This window comes from Ahaetulla prasina, chromosome 6 (genome assembly GCF_028640845.1).
Source record: "Ahaetulla prasina isolate Xishuangbanna chromosome 6, ASM2864084v1, whole genome shotgun sequence".
NCBI lineage: Eukaryota > Metazoa > Chordata > Lepidosauria > Squamata > Colubridae > Ahaetulla > Ahaetulla prasina.
This window is the reverse complement of record NC_080544.1, coordinates 99231788-99246148: the sequence shown is the minus strand read 5'-3', so window position 1 is coordinate 99246148 and position 14361 is coordinate 99231788. Positions and strand designations below refer to the sequence as shown.

The 14361-nt window shown below is 43.5% G+C and overlaps 1 protein-coding gene across 9 annotated transcripts in view; it reads left to right on the top strand.

The window, feature by feature from the left end:
- The window catches only part of TBL1XR1 (TBL1X/Y related 1), a 296615-nt gene that overhangs the window by 20610 nt on the left and 261644 nt on the right, over positions 1-14361 (top strand). For 2 of the 9 annotated variants that reach the window (XM_058189223.1, XM_058189231.1), the window contains exon 2: positions 5821-5979. The exons of 6 other annotated variants lie outside the window; for them this stretch is intronic. The gene's annotated coding sequence lies outside the window, so the exon portion shown is untranslated. The remainder of the gene's footprint in view (positions 1-5820; positions 5980-14361) is intronic. One more of the 9 variants, XM_058189226.1, reaches the window with a different exon arrangement.

Sequence of the window (14361 nt, the reverse complement as noted above, 5' to 3'; positions counted from 1 at the left end):
TGTTTTTCTCATTTGTGGAGTTGGGTTGGGGTGGCCTGCGCGTGAGCATCCTGCTCACAGTTTGACACCCCTGCCATGGACCATAGTATGCCAGACCCTCCCTGTCTTCCAGTGCCTCCCAGAGTTTTCCAAAAATTCATGTTCATTGTGTTGATGACACTTTCTAACTATCTTATCCTCTGACGTCTCATTTTACCTTCAATCTTTCCCAACATCAGGGTCTTTTCCAATAAGATCTCTCTTCAACTCACTTAACAGTCACTTAGCTGCCTTGCTTTGCACGGAAAACGTTGGCCTTAGTTGTGGTTGTAAGTGAAGGACTACCTGTAATGCAAGTTTCAGTTACAATGCTGGTTGCTACACCTGTTGTCATGACTTTTGTGGTCTTCACAGGTAAATCTTGCTTACTGATAGTAGTTGGAAATGGGAACTTGATCACCAGGTGACCCAGTTATAAGGTATAATATCAGTGACTTGCAATAGCAGGTTGGCAGTCCCAGTTGCTGTTATTAGCATGACTGCAGTGTCCCACAATTACATGATTACTGTTCTGTCCCACCCACCTCAGTCCGGGAGTCACAAGAAATGACTCAATTAGCCGGCAATTGAGTCCATGGCAGCTATCAGCTCTGGCAGCAACCCAGCGAGCGTCTGCCAAGTTTTTTCTGTTATCCTTCTTGATGCCAGCGTGTCAACCAAGAAATCAGGAATAAACAGCACTTCAGCTCAAGTTCTCTCTAGGCAGTTTGATTTGTTCGTCACAAAGCAGTATAGCAGCCCCTCCTGCTTTTATACCCTGTGGGGTGTGGCTCTGTGACTCAGCACTTTCTAGGCCTGCCCCACCCCTGCTTCTGTTGTTCCCGCTTCTCTTGTCTACGAAACCTGGGATCTAACCAGGACTGATTGTCCTCAACTGGGTCTGGAAGCGTTTCCTGGACAGGAGAGATACAGGAGACGGAGGCCTCGTCACCTCTTCCACCTGGCCTGCCTCTGGTTCCTGGAGCTGAGCCAGGGAAGCTGGCCCTGCAGAAGAGAGCCCTGATGGCCCTTCCCCCTCACTCTCTGAGTCACTCTCTGGCAGGGGGCCAGGCCCGGGGGGTGGGGGGGCTGGAGCCACAACAATTACCATATAAAACCTGCCAGCTTTCCTATTGATTTTGCTGGTTGGAAGTCATCAGTGAAGGTCACAAATGGTGATCACATGACTGTGGGACATATGACATAATTGCAAGCTGGTTCCCGCATGCTCAAATTGGAATCATGTAACTGGAGATATTTTGATGTTTCATCTATAAGGACATAATTCTCGTTCAGCCCTGTCATAAATTTGAATGGTCGCTGAATGAGTGGATGTTAAATGAAGACTTATATCTATTTAATCTTAGTCTTCTTTTTTGATTGTGCTTGTTGACTTTTGTTACTCTAGTTTACAATGCTTCTGCATTTTCACCTGTTATTAGCATAGCCCAAATTACTGGTGTTTCTTCCTCCAGTTTTAAAACTTCACAAAACTTCAAATCCAGCTTCCTTTAGGGATATATTGTATATATAGGTTGAACGAGTAAGGGAGAGTACAGGTAGTCCTTGACCTATGACATAATTGAGCCCCAAATTTCCATTGCTAAGCAAGACAGTTCTTAAGTGAGTTTTGCCCCATTTTATGACCTCTCTTGTCATATCGTGTTTCCCTGAAAATAAGATTGGGTCTTCTATTAATTTTTGTTCCAAAAGACATATTAGGACTTATTTTCTGGTTAGGTCTTATTTTAGGGGAAATACAGTACTAAATGCACCCATCTGGCTGACAGTCTTAACTGGGACTTATTTTTGGGAGTAGGGCTTATATTATGAGCATCCTGAAAAATCATGTTAGGGCTTATTTTGTGGTTAGGTCTTATTTTGGGGGAAATACGGTACTAAATGCACCATCTGGCTGACAGTCTTAACTGGGGCTTATTGGGGGGGGGGGTTAGGGCTTATATTACGAGCACCCTGAAAAATCATGCTAGGACTTATTTTCCAGTTGGGTCTAACAGGGTAGTTGTTAAGTAAATCACTGCAGTTATTAAGTTAGTATCATGGCTGTTAAGTGAATCTAGATTCCCTATTGATTTGGCTTGTCAGAAGATCGCAGAAGGTGATCACATGTCCCCAGGACACTGCAACTGCCATAAATGCACACCGGTTGTCAAGTTCCAAATTTTGATTATCTAACCATGGGGATGCTGCAATGGTTGTAAGTGTGAAAAATGGTCATAAGTCATCTCTTTCCGTGGTGTTGTAACTTTGGATAGTCATTAATTGAATGAGTGTAAGTCAAGGACTACCTGTACACAGTTTTGTGACACTCCTTTGCAAAATTGGAGTCTTTTACATCATGATGTCAGCGTTCCAGAAAACCCTTCCTGAAGTAAAGACTCTGAAGCAAACATCTTTCAAAGTTCTTTTACTAGCATAGGTAAACTGACACAGTTGGATGGAATCCGAATCTGGGGATCTGGATTCAGTAATACAAACTCACACATGCCGATCACATGCTCCAATCTTCCACCGTACCATCTCGAGACATCACTCCGGCCACTCCTTCTCCAGATGTGGGATCAGCCTGACCTTTTTTTTTTTTTTTTTGAAAAATTTTATTTATTTTTAAACAAATAAAAAACCTCTCATCAAATCAATTCCATTACAACGTGCTTGTAAGGGTGTTAACATATCTTCCTGTGCATTCACAAAATAATCATCTCTTACATACATATACTCATTTTTCCTAACATATCTTTCCATTTAACCAATTATAGAATAAATCCCATATTTTATAATATTGTTTATCTTCTTCTTCTCTAATTTCAAATGTTAATTTACTCATTTCTGCACATTCCAACATTTTTCTAATTATTTCATCTTGGAAAGGTAACACTTCATTTTTCCAATTTTTTGGAAATACAATCCTAGCTGCTGTAATAATATTCACAATCAAATATTTTATATCTCTAGTATATATCTCCAGTATAATTCCCAACAGAAAGTTTTCTGGCTTAAAGTCAATATGCTTTTTAATCATTTTTTCCAACCACGTGTGTATTTTAGTCCAAAATCTTTTAGCTTCAATGCATGTCCACCACATGTGGTAATATGATCCAGGTATCTGATGACATTTCCAACATTTTTCAGATTTGTCCTTAGACATTCTAGCAATTCTTGTTGAGGTAGATGCCACCTGTAAAACATCTTATACAAATTCTCTTTAAATGCTGTCAACATCGTCATTTTATAATTATACATCCACAATTTCTGCCAGTCATCTAGTATCCCATGACCAAAATTCCTCCCCCAAGCAATCATTGTCTCTTTAACCTGTTCTTCCTCTAACTTTACCTCTAGTAAGTTTCTTTATCAGGTTGTCATCTGAACCTGTTAAAATCTCATCAAAACTCGTTAGGTTATTATAAAAACCTTCTGTTTTAACATCATTATCATATCTGGATTGTATTTGCAAGTATGCAAACAAATTCATTGTTATACCCTCTGCCTCTAATTCTAATTTGGATTTTAACTCACCCTTTTCATTCAACAATATCTAACAATATGTTCCTTTTTAAATGTTATTGAGTAAGAGAATGCCTCAATGGGTAGCTCAGCCTGACCTTGATCGGCAGGAAGAATGCTGTTATGTCTAATAATCCCTTGTATCACCACCCCCTTCTCCTACTTTCCCACAGAGGAGAAAGTGGTAGCGTGTGGAAGCCTTCGGCCTAGTATGGCTTCCAAAGCTGACACATGGTTTATTTAGACTGTGGCTTCCTGGTCTGCTTATCTGTTCGTCATGAGGGCATGATAGTCTAGGGTTCTCATTCATCTAAGGAACTTCTAGTGCCTGAAATCAGTGATGCCCTTATTAATTACTTATTGTTATTGTTTGGCTTTCTGATTTATCCAGCATGGTAACTTAGTTGTGATGCAATTTTGGCTTGCTTCAGTGTCTTACAGACTGTCATATTTGGGAGCCAAAAACAAAACGAAGCACAACAATATCAGTCTCGTTTGAGATAAGTGGTGATCTTTCTCCCTTATAAAGTACATGGAAAATTAATTTCAGCGTTTCAGCAGACCTTCATAACATTTAGCCTCAAGAGCTGGATGGCTTGACTTTTATTTTCTGTGAAAGTAAATTTGCATGTAGAGGGATTACCCTAGATCAAGAGAAATTGATTGATTTTTTTCACCCAAAACAATAAAAAAACTGCTGGTTTAAGTAATTTATGATTTTTATCCACCCAGACGGGTCATGTAAAATTTTAGACAATAGTTGCAGGGCGAATTGATTTTAAATCAAGGCCCATTTTCTCTTAATTTGTATATTTTCTAACTAAGAGTGCAACGCTAATTGAGGCTCTAGCAATTACGACATGTGCATTAGCAATTAAATAATGCTTATTCTCCATTAGGAGCATTTTCTAAAATGTCTGAATGACAGGTATAAAATATCCAAAAATTGTGAAGCCATTGAAAAATGACATTCTCCTGTGCATTGCTTAAAGAGTCCAAGCAATGGGTGTTAACATCATCTGATTGGCCAGAGACTGAGTTGAAATTTGTTTAATCACACCTCCTCTTCCTGTTGAGCTCCAGTTTGTTGTGATTTCTACCATTCTGGCTTCACGATGCCCGTCGTCAACCCGCATGAACGGGGACCCCATGTGGTCCTCATTTCTCCGCTGGTGTTCCAGGAAAGGAGTAGTCCCCACATCAGCATCCGTCCCACAGATTTTGGATTTCCTTCAAGAAGGTTTAGATATGGGGCTAGCCACAAATATACTCTGTCAGCAGGTCGCTGCACTGGCAACTATACTACCCTGCGAAGGAGCCACAACCCTTTTTCAACATCTACGGGTTCGTAGCTTCCTAAAAGGGGCTTCCAACCTACTCCCCCCTCCAGTCCACAGATATCCATCCTGGGATCTGAGCCTTGTGCTCTCACCATCTGAGCCATTGGGCTCCGCTATTCTCAAGCTCCTGACCTTCAAGGTCACCTTTCTAGTAGCAATAACATCCTCTCGAAGAATTTCTGAGCTGGCAGCTTTGTCAGTGCGGAGGGACTTGTGCATATTTCATTCCGATCGAGTCATTCTTCGTCTAGACCCAATGTTTCTCCCAAAAATCAACACCTGATTCCATAGACCCCAGGAGGTTATCTTACCTGATTTTTGCCCTAACCCCAGGCATCCTAGAGAATGTCGCAGGCACTCCTTAAATGTCCGCAGGGCTCTGCATAAATACATTGACAGAACGGCACAGTTCAGGAAGATGGAATTGTTATTTCTTTTCAGCTCAGATCCCTGGGCGCGAAAGTGACTCCATCCACAATTGGTCGATGGCTCAGTGCTTGTATTTCTGGGGCCTATGATCATCAGAAATGGCAGCAGCCTGGCCGAATTACAGCCCATTCTACGTGAAGCGCAGCCACCACAGCGGCTTGAGCCACTCTGGTTTCTATTTTAGAACTTTGTAGAGAGGCCACTTGGGCCTCTTCTTCGCCCTTTGTCCGGAACTACAAGTTGGACAATTTTGCATCTGCCAAGGCAGCCTTTGGCTGAAGAGTATTCTATCAGGTTTTTCCTGTTGAGGGGACACTGGACTCTTCTACTTCCTGCCCTAGGGATATTTAGCTTGGGCATATCCCATTACTTGGACTCTCTAAGCAGCGCACAGGAGAAGGAACGTTGAACTTACCTGAATGTTTGTTCTATGTGCGCTGCGTGAGAATCCAACCATTCCCTATCTTCGGTTGGGTCCAGGATCCTACTAATGGTTTCCTTCCAGGTTTCGTCTTCTCCAGATCCAGACCCTCCTTAACAAACTAGAGCTCAACAAGAAGAGGAGGTGCGGTTAAACAAATTTCAACTCAGTCTCTGCCCAGTCAGACAGTGTTAACACCCATTGCTTGGACTCTCACGCAGCACACATAGAACGAACATTCAGGTAAGTTCAACATTCCTTTTCCTCCAAGAGGTAGTATAGGTTTCAGATACAGTTGAAATATGGGCAGTATTAGCTCTGCTACTGTAATGTAACTGATACGTTCATGTTGCTTCGCTGCTTCTCATTAAGTTTCTGAATCCAGTTTGAAGTGCTGGTTTTGACTAATAAAATCCCATGTAGCTTGGCTTTATAGTACACCAGGGATTTTTTTTCTCCAAGTGGAATTTGCTTGATAATGGGTTACATGTTTGGGCTAAAGGCTTAGGATTCTGTCCCTGTGTTGTTGTATCATCTTTTTCTATGGTGGACCATAATTTAAACCAGTAGTTCCCAATCTTTCCAACTTAGTGGACTGGTGTGGGGGAAGGAAGAGGATGGTTTCATGCACATGGTAGGTGCTTGTGTGTGTGCAAATGGAGCTCCACACACGGGTGCTTGTTGCTCGCTGCACACACACACACTTGCCTGCTGCTTGTGCGGCCTGGTTCTGAGCAGGCCGTGGCCCAGGGATTGGGGACCGTTGCCTTAAACCATGGTTGTCAAACTCGATTGTGTCACGTGAGGTCACTTGACGTATCACAATGTTTTTTGCCTTTGCGGAGCCGGGGTGGGCATGGCCTGCAAGTGATGCATCTGGCCCGTGGGCCTCCAGTTTGACACCCCTGCCTTAATTAAACCAAGTGATACTATATCTTGTGCTTTTTCTGCAGGTATTTTTGCAAGATTTCAAAGGCTGCATTATTTAGTTGGCATTTGCAGATGATTTCTACATGCTTTGTGAGTTGTTATAAACAGGCTGCTATATTATTGTTGTTTACTACAGAGAATTGAAGTGAATTGACTCGTTTCTTTTTCTTTTTTAATTTCATTATAAACTGCCTGGAGCTTGGAGCGTATATAAGAATTAATAAATAAAATATGTGCATTGCCCTGTTGCCAATTTTGTGAAATGTATAGAGCGATTCTGCTTATATTTATAGACAAATCAGATCTATTATAGGGTAGTTCACAGCCAGATAAACATGTGACACATACGTAATGCACAAAAATAAACATTTTATAAATAGCTCCTGTATTTTTATATAAGATTCTAGCATTGGAGCAGAGTTTTATCCCATGAGGTGGCAGGATATGGTGGATATGATGAATGCCAAGTTCTTCATCAGAGGTTCCCCAGGCAATTGAATCTGATGCCAGCAGTTTATGATCGGAACTGGTTTTTGTGACCAGAGTTAATGACCAAAAATAGTACTGGTAGTTCTTCAGTAAAGATGGGAGCAGCAGCCAGGAATGGGTTAACTGTTATCTGATAGGACTGAGTCTTCAAACTGTTAAGCTCCGCCTCTTCCTCTTGCTTCCCAGCTTTTAGACTCAGTCTGACTTGGACAGACGTGTTTTTCTGAGCTAAACATTCCTGAGTGCTTCATTCATAGCAACACCAACAAAATACCAGAGTGGGCTCCCAGTTCTCTGGTTGAACCTGCCACATTGCCAGTGTGAAGGGTGATTCAGGCTGACCCTGCTGAAGGCCATTTGCTGATGTAAACATCGCAGAGGGCCTTCCAGCTCTGCTGGTTGAGCCCTCTCTATTGCCAGCATGAACAGCCATCCAGCCAGAGCCCACTAAAGGCCGCTTGATGGTGAAAAGTCCGGCAGATCATTAGGGCAGCGCTCGTGGGCCTAGCCCCGAACCACCGAGCCCTAGAATGAAGCGGGTTTGACTGCAAGGAGCATTATGGCAGTCGGCGGCAGCGCTCACGAGCTAGTCTCTGCAGTGCTAGCCTGCCAGGTATGGCATGGCTTCTTTACGTGCCAGAAGATTGCCCCAGGACTCTCCTTTGCTGGCGACAGCGCGGAATCCGGTAAGACCGCAGGTTTTCACATCGCAGGGAAATATGGACAGCTCTACTGTCACCAACAATCCCTGCAGGGCAAAAGCTATAGGCTTGGCGTCACTCTCGCCCTTGGCACGAAGATTTGCGGGGTGGGGGGGGAAGAGGAGAGCCCTGATAAACACCTGGGAGGCTAGTTAAGCCTAACAAAGGCCAAACCACAGACCTAGCCTGCTGTCAGACTTATCTGATCAGGCTAAAGGCCTACTATCCTTCAGTTCTCCTGTGACCTGCCATGTGGTGGCAAGTGAGGCCTAGCTAATCGAGGACCATTAGCATACCTTCAAAATGGCCACCGCTTTAACCGGGCGGCCTATGAAATGCATGCTACAAGATTCTTTGAGGGATCAGAGTAACCCTGGGGAAGCAGGAACCTCGGATTGAGGCCCTCTAAGTGAGGGAAGGCTGCCAAATCCCCCAGTACCGAGCCTCCCAAACAAGCCTCCAAGGCCTCTGAAAGAGAGGCCAGGCAAAAACACAGCACTATTGAGAAGGTCTGTTGAAAAGGCCCTAAAGGAGGCTGATAAAATGAATAAAGGGTTTACAAATACAGACCAAGCCACCTCTCAGGCATCTCCCGCATTGCAGCTGGAACCTGTTCCTCAGGAAAAGTTGCCCACAGCAACATGGTCTCCAGATGGAGAAGTGCCTCAATCTCCTGATCTGCCTAGTAACAATGACTTGCTGTTTGGCCCCATCCCAGAATCTGGCCTAACGCAGTCTGGGAGACCAAGGGGATCTTTGGTCGAGGTGACTTTTATGCCCACCACTGCACCACTTGGGCCTGAACAGCATACTGAATCACAGATCCCAGCGAGCATGGCAGCTTTAATCTCTGAAGCAATCTGGCAAGCCATTACAACAGGCTTGCAGCAGTGGGCTGAATCATTAGTGTCTGACTACCCCAGGTCCCAGGAATATTATCAAAAACTTCAGATTTTGAGGGACCCCATTCCACCACAGGATCTGAATTATTCCTCTGAATCTTCCAGTCAGGATTCTCTGGCTGGGGATGAGTTGCACTGGGATCCGGAATTGTCGGAGGATGAAGGTCTGTTTCCTGACCCAATCCTCCTTTGTGGGTCTCTTCCGGCCACAGCTATTTAAGTCTTTGCTCCACAAAGCTAAGACCACAACCCGGTTGGCGTCCTCCTGCCCAAACTCAGGCCCTGCAATGGGGAGTGGGGAACTGACCCCACAGACCCCCTGTTTGCTGAACCTGCCATTGAAATGGAAGAAGTGCCAGTCCCAGATTGTTTCAGGATGTGGTGCAGAGACAGTGGTCTGCACCAGTCTCTGGCCCCAATCCCAATAGCCTCGACAGGTGCTTCTACAATATGGGCATAGAGTTAGCTATGGTCCTTCAAACACCCACTGTTGACTCCCCGGTGATGGCTCTGTCCTCTCCAGCTGTCTTAACAGAACCCCCTGAGGAAGTCCTCTACCCTGAGGACAAGAGGTCAGAGTAGTCACTAGTGAAGGCTTACCAGTCCGCAGCCTGGGCCATTAAGGCTTCCACGGCTGCTTTGTTTTTTAACAGAGCATCCTTGGTCTGGCTGTTACAGGACTGGTTGCCTGCCTGGTTGCAACTAGGTTGCAACAGGATCTGAATAAGATAGTGGCAGCCTTAGAATTTTCGGCCTCTAGATTAAATGCCTCTAGATTCGCAGCCAAATCCATCGGCTCCACAATAGTGTCTCGCTGGCACCGCCATTGGCAAGCAGATACCAGACATAAATGGCGGATGACATCTGCCCCGTACTCCGGGGACAAATTGTTTGGTGACTCCCTGGACCCTCTTCTAGTGAAATCCAGGGATAAACATAAAATCTTGCCGAGCATGTCCCGTGGGGTGGAGTCCAGGCCTTCCCCTTATTTTTATCCCTTTTCCTTTTGGGGGTCGGACATCGGATTTGGAAGGCTACACTCTCACCAGCCATTTCCTCTCAGATGGGCGATCACAGGACAGACAGGGCAATCAAGGGCAGAGGTACCCACCCAAACAGTCCTTTCGGGGTGGGAGGGGTCGATCCTTTTGATGCTCAAAATGACTGTTCATCCGACACTCCCATTGGGGGCTGGCTGGCACTATTTGCCAGTTAGTGGGAGGCCACCACTAAGGACTCGGGTTAGGGAGAAGATCAGATCGGGTCTTTCCCTGGAATTCCTCTCCATCCCCCCCCCCACCGTGAGTTTTTTTCATCCGTTGCCCTCTGTCACGGGATCAGACGAAGTGGCACCTCATGGAATCGGCCATAAAACATCTAGTCATCCAGGTCATCCAGCTGCTTCTGGAAGAGCGACACGGATGGTTTTTATTCCCAGCTGTTCGTGATACGGAAATCCTCGGGGGGGATGGGGAGCAATTCTCGATCTCGAGATTCTGAACCGTCACGTTTGTTGATGGTTCAAGATGCAGTCCCTCCAGACCATCTTGGAGAGTGTCAGAAAGGATGACTTCATCACATCAGTGGACCTGACAGAAGTGTACCTTCATGTCTCTATCCTTCTGGCCCACAGGAAGTTTCTCTACTTTTATTAAGCGGGGAAACATTATCAATACCAGGCCCTGCCATTTGGTCTTTCTTCCACTCCCAGAGTGTTCACCAAACTGATCGCCGCACTAGCGGACCACCTCCGGATGCTACCAATAAGAATCTAATTCTACTTAGACAATATTCTTATCCAGTCCAGATTAGAGCCTCTGGCAAGGAAGGACCTGAATACCACCATTCAGGTTTTACAAGACCACAGTTTTTCCATAAACTGGACTAAAAGCCATCTAATCCCAACTACTTGACTGCTACATCTGGGGGCAGGGTGGTGATACATCTAGGGAGCACAGGAGCGCAGCCACCACAGCAGCTTGGCCTATGCAGGCATCATTAGAGGAGGTCTGTTGGGCCACCACCTGGTCGTCCCCTTCGCCATTTATCCGCCATTATAAACTCAACCTTTACACCTCGGTGGAGGTGGACTTTGTCTGGCGGGTGTTCCAGAGCGTCCACACGGAGCAGGGGACACCGAACTGGCCAGCTCCCTCCCAGTAGGAAAGACTGCTTCGGTATTTCCCATTCCTGGCTGCTGGTCCCACCTTTACTGGAGAAGGGGCATTGGTCTTGACTTTCTCGGGATGGTGGGACCAACAGCCAGCCCCACCCAGTGTACTGTCCGGTTCCGGGGAGGGGACCTAACCTTTCTCCACAGCTCAGCACGTCAGTCTGCAGTGTCGTCAAAAGCTGGGAAGCAAGAGGAAGAGGTGGAGTTTAACAGTTTGCAGACTCAGTCCTATCAGATAACAGAGAGTTAACCCATTCCTGGCTGCTGGTCCCACCGTCCCGAGAAAGGCATTCAGGTAAGACCAATACCCCTTCTCCAGTTCTGGAAAACTGGAGAAGGGGCACAGAACCCCCTCTGTTCTGTGGAAAAACCTCTCTCCACAGAACAGGTACCTGGTGCTCAACAGGTTGGGGGTCACTGCGCTACAAGATTGTTCTTTTATTTGAACAAACAGAAACACAATTAGCAACTGTGTATATGGAATCAAAAGCTATCTGAATTTAGCAAGTATCATGAATATCTAGAGCAGTGGTTCTCAACCTTTATAGTGCTGTGACCCCTTTAATACAATTCCCCACGATGTGGCAACCCCTTTAATACAATTCCCCACGATGTGGCGACCCCTTTAATACAATTCCCCATGATGTGGCGACCCCAACCATAAAATTATTTTCGTTTTGAATTTATCTGAAGCCTGAAGCCGTATTGGCTAGCGATCTGAACTGCTTGTGATTGCCTTGAGGACGGAGGCATTAAAGCGGAGACTCCTCCCCTATTAAGTTTATCGCGCCTGAAGCCAGATTAGGCTAGCGATTGGGAGTGATTGCAGCTGGTTTGAGAGGGAGACATCAGAGCAAAAATTTCTCTCTTTTTTAATTCATCGCGCCTGAAGCCGAATTCGGCTAGCGATTTGAAGAGCCTGCAGCTGGCTTGTGGAGTCAACCATTGGAGCGTGATTCTTCAACTCGCATGTATACTTCCCATATTTCCGATGGTCTTAGGCGACCCCTGGCAAATCGTCATTCGACCCCCAACGGGGTCGCGACCCACAGGTTGAGAACCGCTGATCTAGAGCAAGGTTAGGACCTCAGGGACCACAAAATCCATAGTTTTAAATCCTGCGGGCCACTAATCTGAATTTTTTAAAAAGATAAATAGTATTTAGTGCAATATAAAAAATGCAAATAATTTTTCTGCAGACCACCAAAATTTTCTCGTGGACCACTGGTTGATGACCCCTGGTTGATGACAACTGATCTAGAGTACCTGAGTTTTGAAGACAAGTGCAAATTCTTGGTCAGTTTCTCCCATGCTAGTAACTCCAGGTGTGAAGGAGCTTCATTATTGTAAAATGTAGTCAGTACATGTCTGGCCTGAAGTTGCTGTACTTGAAATAGTGTTATGTAATTCAGTAGATGATTTTATTGAATTGTTCATATTTGAAAGCTTAGAATAAAATCCATTCTTAAAAACACCTCATTTTTCTGAACAAAAAAAATACTGCAAAATAAATGGGTCTTTCTTAAGTGTTTTGCAAAATTACCATGTTTGAAATATTAAGTACTCACAAGGGAAACAATATATAATTCCTTCCATCCTTGTTATCTTTAATCAGTTTATGCAATCTATCCATTTGTTGTTACAGGGCAGGAAAGTGTTTCTTCATTATATGAAAAGTATCCTTTTATATGCCGTAAATCCAAATATTCATAGTTTGCTAATAATCAGTTGTACTTTAATTTTGAAACTCCCTTTCTGTTCCCTCATCCTCTTGTACAGAAAAGCAATTATAAATTCCATAGCTTATTTTCCATGTGTTTTAAGAGAAGCTTGTAGGTATCATCCCTGCATGTTGCATAATTTCTCGTTGTATTTGTTTTGTCCAATTAATGCATTCTTCTCTTCCTTTTTTTGTGGAATTTAAACTGTTGCTTGATTGAAAGTTTCCCACTTTATAAATATCAGTTGTAAATGTGCAGTTGATGATTTTATATATGTGTGTGTGTGTGTGTGTGTGTGTGTGTGTGTGTGAATCAACGTTGAATTGTGTGGCCTGATTATAAATAAATATATTTATAGTAGATAGAAATTTTTTCCCCTTATAGCTGACATGATTTTTTGTGGTTTATCCCACTGTTGGGATCACTTTATTCTCCGTCGTGCTGATTGGATAATACGGTTCATGGGTTGTTCCTCTACTTCCTTGCTTGAAGCTGTGTCAATCATTGCTTTAGTTTAGTCCCACCTCCTTATACTGCGCCTCCCCACTTTTGACTCAGCTTTCATGCAAGAAGCAGCAAGGTGAGGTGCTTCACTGTTGAGATCACTTTATTTAACAGGCTTTTTGGAGGTTGGTTAGATTTAATCCTGTTTTAAGTAATTAAATCCAAATAAAAGTTGCTTCATTCTTAAAGTGGTTTCTTATTCTAAATTAAATAGAAAACCTGGCAGTGGACATAATGGATTAAGAAATTCCAATACGAAAAACAATCTATCTTCTGAGAAATACCTGACTTAAAAATATTTAATTATGTTAAAGAGCTTCTTTAAGAACAAGTGGCAGATTGAACTGTTGCTGAAAAGAGTTTTATTTTGGTATTTTGAAGGAGATTACGTGTCTATGCCTAAGCGACCTACAGATATGTCAGTATGATGAACAAGGGTACATAAAATTCAGGTGAATTCCAATATTGGATTTTTTGTTTCAAAGAGCTGTCTAGTGAAACCTTGATTTAAATCAGCAATGTTTCTAACTGTCCATTAAATTGGAGAAAATGTCATCCAGGGTGAATCTATTATGCAAATAATGCAAATTTTATAAAAACAGTGGGTATTTGATTGACTCCATTAAAATCCAGTACTTTAGGGTTTCACTGTCCAACAAATAAACATGATTTCATTCTTTTCATTCTGTGCCATGGAATCAGAATCTAATTTAATTTAAAAATCAGTGTGTATAGCAGTTTGTATTTGCATATGTTTCTTTATTGTGCGCTACCTACTCTATTTAGTTGAGTTAGTTTTTCACATTATTTGAATAAGTTTAATAACACAGGTTGGAATGTTTAAAGAGGACTAATGCATGCAAGTATGTATATCTTTTCTTTTTTAAAGAAAAAAAGTGAAATTAATGGCTCTGTTGCATGACTGTCTTGTGTGTGTGTAGTGAAGATCTAAACTCAATAAGCTCATGAAGTTAGGAAGAGAGGTTTAACCTCAAAAATCCTGGATTTAAGATCCCATAACCCAGTGAAAAAATGGGGTGGTTGTCTTGTTGTATACCTATTCAGTTTACCGTGAAAAAGGGTAAGGCCACAATGCAGCTATAAAAATCAAGAATTTCAGAATTCACTGCCAGAATTCTAGCAGCCCCAAGTTTCCTTCTCAAAATAATTGCTTGTAGGGTCTGGTCACCTATTCTTCACAAATA